The sequence below is a fragment of the Saimiri boliviensis genome, chromosome 16 (genome assembly GCF_048565385.1).
Source record: "Saimiri boliviensis isolate mSaiBol1 chromosome 16, mSaiBol1.pri, whole genome shotgun sequence".
In the NCBI taxonomy this organism is placed as follows: Eukaryota; Metazoa; Chordata; class Mammalia; order Primates; family Cebidae; genus Saimiri; species Saimiri boliviensis.
Window position 1 is genome coordinate 76,015,220 of NC_133464.1, and position 9,642 is coordinate 76,024,861.

Sequence of the window (9,642 nt, forward strand, 5' to 3'; positions counted from 1 at the left end):
GTCTACAGCCATACCACCCTGAATGTGCCAGATCTCATCTGATCTCAGAAGCTAAACAGGGTCAGAGCTGGTTAGTACTTGGATGGGAGACAGCCTGAGAATACTGGGTGCTGTATGCTTTTTAAAAATATTTTTAAATAAAAATAAATAAATAAAACCATAAAAGTAATTCCTGTTTACTAGGTGAAAGGCTAGACGTAGTGGTCCCAGGGATTGTCTGCTGCTCAACGATGTGATCAAGAACCCAAGCTTTTCTCATCCTTCTGTCTGGGCACCCACAGTGTGCAAATCCTTCATCCTCAAACCTGTGACCTCATGGTGACTGAAGGGCTTCCACAGGTCCAAGCATTATATGGTCACACCAGTGCCCAAGCAGAAAAGAAAGGGATGGGCAGAAAGGGGCTTTGCTTTTGGATAGGGAGGAAAATCTTTTCCAGAAGTAAGATTTCCTTTTATGTCTCCTTGGCCAAAACTAGATCCTGGGGTCATCCCTAGCTGCAAGAAAGGCTAAGAAAGAAATTATCTGGCAAATGGTAATGTTGCCATCATCAAGAAAAACAGGATTATGTCACAAGGAAGAAAGGTGTGTGGCTGTTAAGCAAGTATATCAGTTAACTATTGTCAACCTACAAAAAAGACACCAGAGAAAATTATCTCTAAATATGTTGGATTAAGTCAGGAATAGAAATAAAGAGTATAATCTGGAATGCATGAAATGGCAAGCCACCACTGCATTGAGTGAGGGAAGGGTAAGGGGACTTTTATTAGCAAAAGACAGATTTACACAAGCTGCTTAGAAACAGAGTTCATTGGTTCCAGAGGTTTGAAGCCAGAGTTCTTGTCAATTCATTGGTGGAGATGTCATTGCTGGGCTAGTGTTCTTTCAAGAACATGTTATGTGAATTACCACAGTTCTAAAGAATGTCTGGTAATAAACCTTGTCAAAGCAGGAGATGCATGAAGAACTCCAAAGGTTTTTAGAAAGTCCCTGGAAATAGTTCTTATCCCAGACTCGTAAGCATGAGTCTCCTCTCCTTCTGGCCATCCCGGCCCTATTTGGCCTGGATCTGACAATAGTGATTTCATCCTATATCTGCAACTCTCACACTATCAATGCGCAACAAACCTCTTCCGAAACTCAGTGGTTTAAAACAGTACCCATTTATTATTTCTCTGGGACATGGAGATCAGCTGATCTGGCTGAGCTCAGTTGAGTGGTTCTGCTGCTCTCAGCTGAATTTGTTCAGAGAACTATAGATCACCAGGACTTCCACACAGAGCTAGGCTCTGCTCCACACGTCCCTCCTCCTTCTGGTCCAGCAGGCTACTGAGGATATTCTTCTCATGGCAACGGCCCAGACACAGGAATGCAAGCAGGATCATGCAGGGCCTCCTACGGTCTATACTCATGACCAGGACACCATCACAGGCTGTCTCATTCTAGCAGCCAAAGCTAGTTGATGGCCAAACCCAAAGTCAGGGCTGGAGAGACCTACTAGTGGCAGGAGCTGCAAAGTCACAGAGTGTGGGTCCACGGAAAAGCAAGGCTGTAGCCCTCCGTAGTGGCTCATGCCTGTAATCCCAGCACTTTGGGAGGCCAAGGCGGAAGGATTTCTTGAGCCCAGAAGTTTAAGACTAGCCTGGTAAAACCCTGTCTCTATAAAAAGTAGAAAAATCAGCTGGGCATGGTGGTGTGTGCTCATAGTCCAGGCTACTCAGGAGGCTGAAGTGGGAGGATCACCTGAGCCCAGGAATTAGAGGTTGCAGTGAGCTATGATCACCACTACATTCCAGGCTGGGTGACACAGTGAGACTCCATCTCTCAAAGAAAAAAAAAAAAAAGAAAAGTGACGACATGGTACCAACGATGCAATCTGGCTCACTAAGCAACCGACGCAGTGTGCTCCACGGTTTTGCATTCACTCCCAATCTCCCTCCCCAACTGCACTCACTGTGTTTCCCTTTCGTTTCCTTCTCTACTCATCCCCACCACCTCTATCACCATTCTTTTCTTATATCTCTGTTCACAGTGGGGTGGCCATGGAAGTCCTTGGTGGAAAGCGAGTGGATGTGGGATGTGGGGTGCCGTCAGCACTAAGTGGGGTGCTCCATGGCCCCTGCAGCCAGGAGCAGAGTTCTCACCCAGCAGTAAAGCTCTGCCTCCCCACATGTGTAGGGACAGTCAGTAGGAGGAGTGTGACCTCAGTGCCTGGCTTTTCCCAGACTCGGGCCTGAGCCAGTCCTGCTGGTGTCCCCACCATGGAGCCTGCCAGAGGCCTTAGGAATCTTACATGACTGTGCCTGACTGCAAATGGCCACGGAGGCTTTTCAGACACAGTCTCTGTTTATCTGAAGGCACTTTGGCTGTGCTGCCATCCCAAAGCACCAAGGCATGACCCAAGCCTTGGATTCATTCCTTTCTCAGTGTCCATTTCAAGTGAGAAGAGCGGTCATGGGGAAGTCATCTTTTGCTTGCTTTGTAGGCTTTACTCACCGAAAAACAAATTGATACTGAATGCAGTCTGCTCGCCGTTTGCTTACTTGCCAATTTTGAAAAGTGTATTCACCAATGAATATGTTAGTAGTGTGTCTGTGTTTTCAACAGAAATGGTGGAAATTGACTGAGGCAGACCTTCAGAGTGAAGGTGGATCTCTGATGATCCCTACGAACCAGCTGGATTGATGATCCTGGTTCTAGTCACTCCTCTCCTCCTTCCTTGGTTCAGTTTTTCTTGCCAAAACCTCATGTTCACAACTACTAAAGGGAATAAGGTCTTCTCAGCCCCAAACACAGGCTGCCTCCGCCAAGTCATGCAGGGGATAAGTAGACATACCACCCCAGGGAACACATTTGGAACTTTTTTCTGTTCCATTGCCCTTTGATGGCAAAGGATGGCCTCTGACGCCAAACTACCTGAGCCTCCATCTGAGCAGAGGCTGGCTTTAGACAGCTGTTCAACTAAAACGAGAAGAGGCAGTGGGGCTGCCATGAGGATGCTCTTTAGTCCAGGGGACCTGGATTCAAACCCCAATTCCTTCTGTCCCTAAAGGTGAGACCTCAAGCTGGTCACTCACCCTCATCCTCTCTGAGCCTTTGTTTAATCATCAACATGTGGACTTGCAGCCAGGGAAAGGTCCTCAACATTCATTTTTCACATGATTGACCAGATGAGCAGTGCCTTGAGGCATGAGCCACACAAATCTCTTCGCTTTGTAAAGTTGAACAACGCAGCTCTGAAGAGCACTGCTGGTGCTTGAATGTGTCCAGCACTGGGCACTCTCCACACCTAATCAATCCTGGTATAATTCCTTCTGCTCTGTTATGGAGAAAGCACATCAAAGTCTATAAATAGTCAAGACATTGTGAGATCGTCTTTTTGGCAAATAGGTCAGTAAAATCAATCACTAGTTTGTTTCAAGGACTGGTGCCCTTCAGGGACAGCTCACGGAAGCTCAAAGACAGGGGCTGTTGAGAAAGACAGACAAGGTCTTCTCTGACGGGGTTTATGTTCTAATAGTAGGATGTGTGTCATTAACAAGCAATTAAATAGACGCTAATTTCAACTAGTAATAAGTTTATGAGGACTAGAACAGTGCTATGGACTGAACTGTGTCCCCCCAAGATTCTAGATTAAAGCCCTAACTCCCACTGTGATGATATTTGGAGGTGGGGCCTTTGGGAGGCAATAGGGGTTTGATGAGGGTCCTTGTGATGTGATTAGTGCCCTTATAAGAATAGACACAAAACAGCTTGCCCATTCTTGCTGGCATTTGAGGACACAGCAAGAAGGCAGCCATCTACAAGCCAGGACAAGAACCTTCACCAGGGATCCAAATTGGCTGGCACCTTGACCTTGGACTTCCCAGCCTCCAGAACTGTGAGAAAACAAGTTCCTCTTGAGTATTTTGTTACAGCAGCCTGAACTGACTAATACAAACAGAATTATATGATAGAAAGTACACAGACATAGGAAAAGTCCCACTGAATAAGAGATTTTGAGCTGATCCCTAAAAGACAAGGAGGAGCTGAGCATGCAAAGATTTTGGGGTAAAACGTTCCAGCCAGGAAGAGAAGCAGAAAGTGTAAAGGCCCTGAGGACTTCAGCAATTATTCAGATGTTTTAGAACAAAACCAGGCAGTGTGCCTAGAGCATAGAAATAGGAGAAGAGTGTTAAGAGACATAAACAAAAGTCAGATTATTTAGGCCTATAAGGTGAGAATATTTCTGGAAGGATGTATAAGAAACTGTTAACCGTGGTTACTTCCAGAGGATAGAATGGTGGATAGGGTCAGAAGACAAATAGAAAGCTTTATTTTTTGTCATCTACCCTCCTGATCATTTGAATTTTTATTTAGATCATATATTAATTTTATAATAAAGACATGTGTATCATATGCTCAAATATAAGGTGATCCCAATATCAGAAGATCCTGCTTTTAAATAAAAACACCTAAAAAGTAAGTGTTTTGGCTAACTCAAATACATAACCCTTAGGGGTGTAGCAAAAATAGTCAAATATCTGCTTAACATATTTAATGAACTACTTATACTTTTTAAAATATTACTTTTTCTCATCTCTCATTTGTGCAACAACTTTATCTAAACTTTTCAATTTCTTGATCATTAGGGTCAGTTTCTAACAAACGGCTTATGAGTCATCTAAGAATTTTCCGAGTAGATTAACTTCCTGGTAATATGTGTTGCTTGACATGTGGCACTGTCAGGGGGTGGATTTATCTCAGGCCTCAAGTAGCCATTCACCTTACTTTAGGAGAGGTGCTTTCATTTTTGTTTTTTTAATCTTATAGGTGCATGTGATAGGAAAAATAATCGGCCCCCCAAGGATGTCCTAACCCCCAGAACCTGTGAATATGTTAGGTTGCATAGCATAGGGGAATTAAGGTAGCAGATGGAATTACGACTGCTAATCAGCTGACCCTAAAGAATGGAGATTATCCTGGATCATCCAGTTACATCTAATGCAATCACAGGGGTTCTTAAATGTGGAAGAGACTGCAGAAGGGCAGGTCACCGGAATGTGATACAAGAGTGACCCAACCTACTCTGAAGATGGAAGAGACAGCCATGAGCCAAGCGTGCAGCCTCTAGGAGCTTGAAAAGACAGACAAGAAAACGAATTCTTCCATAGAATCTCCAGAGGGAACGCAGCTCTCAGGACACCCTAATTTTAGCCCACTGACACACTTTTTGGACTTCGAATCTCCATAACTGGGGAATAATAAGTCAGAGTTGTTTTAAGCCATTGCATTTGGAATAATTTGTTACAGCAACCATGAAAACAGAGTAACACAATGCATAGTTTTGATAATAGAGTAACACAATGCATAACCTTGATGTTCTTGATCTTCACAATGGAACCACATCCTATATCACTCTACTAAGTGATGTTATTTTCTTTTTTATTTTTTCTGAGACAGAGTCCTACTCTGTTACCCAGGCTGGAGTGCAATGGTGTGATCTGGGCTCACTGCAACCTCCGCCTCCCAGGTTCAAGCAATTCCCCTGCCCCAGCCTCCCAAATAGCTGGGACTACAGGTGTGCATCACCAAGCTTAACTAATTTTTGTATTTTTGATAGAGATGGAGTTTTTCCATGTTGGCCATGCTGGTCTCGAACTCCTGGCCTCAAGTGATTTGCCTGCCTCGGTCTCCCAAAGTGCTGAAATTATAGGCATAAGCCACTGTGCCAGGTCTGTAAGTGATCTTTAAAGGGCATACTTGAAACAATACTGAAGATATGCTATTTTGAAGCCATTCCTCCTAGGATCAATTGGTAAAATTTATTTAATCTCTCTTCAGGTCTCATTCCATCAGATGACTCATTTGTGCCTAAAACTAGAATTGAAGGAGGTTATATCAGGCCAATGTGCTTTTCAACAAAGAAGAGAAATGGTTGTTGTTCAAAACGATATAATTGAGTATATGCCCCGAAATACATGAAATTTTGTGATGCTTTTCTGAGGATAATTTTGAGGACAAATCTTCCCTGTAGCAATTTTTATTTATATAGTATTATAACATAATTTAAATAAAAACGTTTTGGGCCCACCAGACTGTTATCCTTATTCCTCTCTAGCCCACTGATCCTGCCTTTCTTGATATGTGTCCATTGAATTGCAGGGCTACCCTCAGTTTACCAATGTCTCTGAGTGGAATATCACTGTTTTCCCTCCCAGGAAACCCTGGACTCCTTAGCTCAGGTGGCTTTGCCTCTGCCACTCAGGAAACAAGGGCTTATGTTACACACTTCTCTTGGGATGAAGGGACTGCTCACCCTCCAGTAGCACCTCCATCAGTTCTTCCGGGAGGTCTGCTTCCATGTATTTGTCCACTGGCATACACCCCAGAAGCAACTGGCAACTTCTCTCAAGTGAGAGAAGAACCCAAATTTAATTTCTGGTGGGCCAGCTGTGCATTGTGGAATAATTATTTACAAATAGCTCTGTTTCCTCCTCTTGACTGTAAATTACTGGACGTTGGGTGCAGCATGTTTCCCTTTTCTATCAATAATATTTATTGTGTTCCAGGCACTTTTCAATACATTATTTCATTTTATCCTTTCAGCTACTTTGGGATATCAAAAGTAATATCCCGCATTTTACAGATAAGAGAGAGGAAGTTCAACGGAAGTTCAAAGAAGAGAAATAGCTTGTACATAAAAGCACATGGTCAGTAAGTAACAGAGCCCAGATCTGATCAAAGTTTGTCTTACTCCACAATCAATGCTCATTGTAGGATACCTACATGTGTGAAGGTGCTAGGCTAAGAAAAAGATGATCATGAATTACATGATCCCAGCCATCTTGTGCTTGTTATGTACAGAATTCAGCTCAGGATGCTTGGTATGGGTTAGTTTAAACCATACGAAATTGACATTTTGTAAATTAAAAATAGTCATATCTTAGAAATTTTTATGGACACAATGGAAGGTCTGTTGAATTGTAATATTCAGTAGTCATTAGGTTACAGGGGCTTTGTAGTCTGACTAGCCAGGTTCAAATTCTTCCTCTGCCACTTGCTAGCTCTGTGATCTTGGGCAAGTTATGAGACCTCTCTGGGTCTTGGTTTCCTCTTGGTATGATAATATTACCTATCTCATAGAAGTGCTGGTGAGGATAAATGGGGTTGCTGTTTGTAAATCTTTAAACAGATGGCATGACACACAATAAGTACTTCATAATAAATATTAGCTATTGGCATTACTGCTGCTACTCATCCTCCTAGAAGCTATTGACATTAGTTCATAGGAGTGAACTAATTCTACATTTGGGGAGTTGTGGTAGCTGGGAGAGGGGTGGGGATGTTAGAGAACAGGAGAGGAGAGCTGAGCCATGAGAATGACAGAGCCTATAGAGAGAGGACATTTATTATGGCTTCCCTGACCATTTCACTAACCACCTCCTCAGGACCTCAGAGAGCAAAGCTGGAAGAGAGAATTCCCATTTGAGCCTTCCTTCTTGGCCCTGACTTCTAGAAACCTAAGAAACAGATTTCTTCTTTGCCTCTCCTTGAGCTCTTACCTGATCTTATATGAGCCCAACAAAGATAACTTGGCCATCATGAGGAGGCAGAGCCCTCAGGGAATGGGTGTTTGGATTGAGGACCTTTGGGAGGACTACTGCAAAGCTGCTTACCTCACCCTCTCAGTCTGTAAAAGCTCGGAGGCTGGAGCACCTACTGCCCAGGTGCCAGGACTGGGAAGACTGGTGGGGAAAAGAAGCTGCTTAATCATTTACTAGTGCAAAACCAGACAAGAGCAACATGGAGTCCTCTCCTGGGGCTGCTTTAGAAAATTACCACAATCTGAGTGGCTTAAAACCATAGAAACGGGGAAATGCTGGGAAGATGGCCGCCTAAGAACAGCTCAGGACTTCAGCTCCCAGTGAAAGTGCAGAGGGTGAGTGGACGCCGCATTTCCAGACGAACTCTTATTGCCCACAGACCAGGAGATACTCAGGCAGAGGGGTCGCCAGCGTCGCAGTCCCAGCCGGTGCGGCTGTTTTGGCCCCCGCGGGGCTGATTCCGCCCGCGCAGCTGCTGTGACCACGCCCTGTTGCTGCCGTTCTCCATACAAAAGCCAATGGTCTGGGAGCCCTCTTAGCTGGCGAGCAGAGCCCTGAGACGGCAGAGCTGCCCATTCATCTGAAATAGCGAGTCAGGCCAGGAGATTCCTAGGCAAAAAGTCCGCCACGAGCCGGCGCCGCAGTTCGAGCCGACTCCGTGAGTCGCAGCACGGGAGATCCCGGCGCCTTTTCAACAAGCGACCAGAACGCGGGGTCGTTCAACTTAAAAGAAAAGACTCTGAGTCAGGGAGCCAGGTGATCAGGCTCGGTTGGTCCCACCCCTCCACCCCCAACAACAACGAAAACAAAAACAGTAATTGGAAACCCGCTGGGTTGAGCCCTTCAAACCAAGCACAGCTGAACCTGGATGGTCCGGCTCCGTGGGGGAGAGGTTTCCGCCATTACTGAGACTCTCCACCACTACGGAGGCAGGCTGCCGTTGCCGAGGCAACCTGCCACAACAGAGAGAGTCCACCATAACAGAGGCGGGGCCACCATTGCCAAGACAGTTCTAACTATGCCCTTATAAAAAGGACTACAGGGAAGAGCTCAGGGCAGCTGGGCGGAGCCCACAGCAGCTCAGCAAAGCCCCTGCAGGCAGGCAGTGTCTAGGCCTGCTGCTAGCTGGGCGGGTCCGACCTGAAAGAAAAATCAAAAAAGGCAGTAGTGCAAGGGAAACTCATAAAGCTCCAACTCCCTGGGACAGAGACAGACAACAGGTGGATAAACCCACAAAAATGGGAAGAAACCAGCGCAAAAAGGATGAAAACTCCCGAAACCAGAACACCTCTCCTCCTAAAAGGGATCACAACTCCTCACCAGCAAGGGAACCAGACCGGATGGAGAAGGAGGGTGATGAAATGACAGAATCAGACTTCAGAAGGTGGGTAGTAAGAAACTACAATGAGCTAAAAGAACATGTTCTAACCCATCGCAAAGAAAATAGGAACCTTGAAAAAAGATTGGACGAACTGCTGACGAGAATGGACAGCATAGAGAGGAGTATAAATGAATTGATGGAGCTGAAAAACGCAACACGAGAACTTCGTGAAGCATGCACAAGCTTCAACAGCCGAATTGACCAAACAGAAGAAAGGATATCAGAGGTCGAAGATCAACTCAATGAAATAAAAAGACAAGGCAAGAACAGAGAAAAAAGCACAAAAAGGAATGAACAAAATCTTCAAGAAATGTGGGACTATGTGAAAAGACCTAATCTACGTCTGATAGGTGTACCTGAATGTGATGAAGAGAATGAATCCAAGCTGGAAAATACTCTTCAGGATATTATCCAGGAAAACTTCCCTAACCTAGCAAGGCAGACCAATATTCAAATCCAGGAAATACAGAGAACACCACAAAGATATTCCTCAAGAAGAGCAACCCCAAGGCACATAATCGTCAGATTCACCAGGGTTGAAATGAAAGAGAAAATGCTAAAGGCAGCCAGAGAGAAAGGTCGGGTTACCCACAAAGGGAAGCTCATTAGACTCACAGCAGATCTCTCAGCAGAAACCCTACAAGCCAGAAGAGATTGGGGGCCAATATTCAACATCC

At 44.9% G+C, this 9,642-nt stretch overlaps 1 pseudogene; it reads left to right on the plus strand.

Annotated features, from left to right (window-relative positions):
• LOC120365782 (5S ribosomal RNA) lies at positions 1-119 on the plus strand (annotated as a pseudogene).
• The last annotated feature ends 9,523 nt before the right edge of the window (positions 120-9,642 follow it).